Source organism: Telmatherina bonti, assembly GCF_933228915.1.
Source record: "Telmatherina bonti genome assembly, chromosome: 1".
In the NCBI taxonomy this organism is placed as follows: domain Eukaryota; kingdom Metazoa; phylum Chordata; class Actinopteri; order Atheriniformes; family Telmatherinidae; genus Telmatherina; species Telmatherina bonti.
The window spans coordinates 33,397,783-33,400,574 of NC_136619.1; positions in this window are offsets into that span (position 1 = coordinate 33,397,783).

Genomic DNA, 2,792 nt, shown 5'->3' on the forward strand with positions numbered 1-2,792 from the left:
CATTTGTCATATTTGCTTTCATACACATTTGAAGAAAAATAAAAAATTTTAAATCAAGGTTTGATGTGAATTAAAGTGCTTGAATGTAAAAAAAAGTTAAAGGCAGTGTCTGGAACATATTTTTATTATAGTTTAAGTTTGGACTTTTATATATGTTGAAATTAAGTCGCAAAATATTCAGTTTACTCAGCATAATTTCATACACTGGTCATCTGCTTCCTTATCAGAATCATGCAGAGACTCGTGATTTCTGTGCTTTGTGTCTTCTCCACTGGGACACCAGCTGACTTTGTGCACATGCACAAATACGCACACACACATACACACAGTCACACACTCTGGCCTAAGTCCCCTGAGGTTCAAGTAAGCACAATCTCATTATCATCCATCGGATTGTACATGGTCATTGCATTCAGTGCCTTTTGTGCTCAGTAATTCTTCTCACAGAAGCACCCCCGCTCCCCCTAAACTCTGTCTAACCCCCCATCTATTGCAGCCCATCTGTAATCCCTTCCCCCACGCTGCTACCCTACATCCACCCTGTCTCGCTCTGCACTTCTCCAAAACAAACCAGCTGTCTTGGCCGGTCGTGTCCCTGGGGGCGTAAACAGGTGTCGAGAGGGCCGTAGGGTCTCAACATGTGACACATGGCAGCACGCTCCTGCAGCCTTCTCTTCCAACCTGCCAACACACTACAGAGGCAGAGACTGGTGTGTTTTACTGCTGGAGACTTGATTATTGCTGCAGACAGGGAGCTGCTGGTAATTTATAGTGCAAAAACTTCTGCAATTAAGCTGTCTCACTGGATTCAAGCTTTCATTTACATTAATATATGTGATGGAGCTTGTTTAAATATATATATTTTCGAATGCCCTAATCTAAAAGGAAATTCCACAACAATTAGCTGCCAAATTGATTAGTGGCCTTTTATTAAAGCTGATTACATTCTGCATATGAAGAAAGAACTGTGACATGCTTTTAGTAGGAATAAAAACTGCACTGCAATGTAACCAAAATAGATGAAAGGAAGGCGTTTGTCCTGCTGAACCCAAAGCCACCTGTATTTTTAGCACACACTACACACTGTGCACTGTGAGGATAGCTGCTGGATGCAGGTCAATGTGCCTGCACACATATACCAAATTGGTAACCACAAATCAATGATACTGTTCTAATGTGACTATGAGCTGTCAGTGGAGGCTTTGACTGCAGGTCTGCACTAAGTCACAATCCAGTTTCTGACTGTGGGCAATTTAACCATGGAAGTCATTCCTTTTTTCTTTCCTTTTTTTACTCTAAGTAGTGCAGTGGAAATCCCAGGGAGTGCAGCAGCTACTCTGTGCAGAGCATTAACAACATTTACAACTCTTTCAAGAACTTGCTAATAAGACACCCACTTTTGCTCTCGAATGCAATAAAGTCTTTCTTTTGAACCCTGAAGAACAAAAGTAACTTCACACCCCACACCAGCCCACCTTCACTCTCTCTGTGGTGAACTCAGCAGTACTGCACACTCCATTGTACATCTGGCACTTGACTCTTTGACACTTGGTGCATATTAACTCGTGTGTGCGTGCGTGTGTGTGTGTGTGTGTGTGTGTGTGTGTGTGTGTGTGTGTGTGTATGTACCCGTGTGTGTGTGTGAAGGAAGGAGTCTGCATAAATATATGAGAGGGTGAACATATGCCTGCTTATAGTTGTTGTTTAGATGCTAAGGCAAGCCACAAACTCAATTGCCACCTTGTTAAGTAGCAGTGCTCTGTTTGTGTCTCAGGCAGGCTGAGGCAAGTTAGTGGCTCATCTTTGCGTGCATGCAGTGACTTCCAGCACCTTCCATCTTACAGCACCTTCCATTATTCACTTATGAGGAGACAAACGATTCAGGAGAAATTACTGGAAAGGTTTTGTTCTGGATATGCCTACACCTCAAGTCTGTATACAACAAACATATGCAAGTGTTATTCTTATGCAACTGCAGCCATCTGAATGCTAAGAAGACCATTGGGAATATATAGATATCTAAAAATAAGAAATACAGAAAAAAGTGTGTTCCTGTACTTTATCACATGGTGGAGTGAAAAAACAACTTAATGGCACTCTGTGAACGTTACATGTGTTACATATATAAACAAAAAGTGACTAATTTGGAATACAATTATAACACCATGTGCTTGTAGAACTAAACCTTTTGCATGTTTTCAACATCCCATCCATACTGTGTATACCCTATCTATTTATACAAAGATAAATCAGCTCAAGACCACAGTTTTATCAAACTTTCTAAATGGCCAGTGTTACATAACGAGTCAAATGATTTGTGTATGTGTCTGACTGTGACAGCTCATTTAGACAACCATGTGCATGTTTATGAGCAAGTAGAGAAAAGGCACTGCTTGTGCAATATCAGCACAGCCCATTTGGCCAGCTGCTAACACTGGACTGCCACAAGTCTGCTGCACAGTCTGAAGCCTGAATGGAGAGTCTCAGCAGCAGCTCCTGCATTTGCATTTGATGCAGACTTCAGTCGGCGGACCACCACACGGCGGACGATTCTGAACTTCACTAAACTTTGCAATTCGTGGATTACGTTATCCTAAAAAAGAAAACGCAATCATATTCGCAGTAATTTCAGTGTTAGCTTAATGAACAAATTCTGAATGTGTCTCGAAGCAGAATTATTTGAAATAGCCCCGGCTTGATTAAATCCAGACAGAACTAGATTTTCTGGCGGAGTAGCACCAAATCCTCCGCACAACACACACTACTGGTGCTCAGTCCAACGCTTAGCTCGA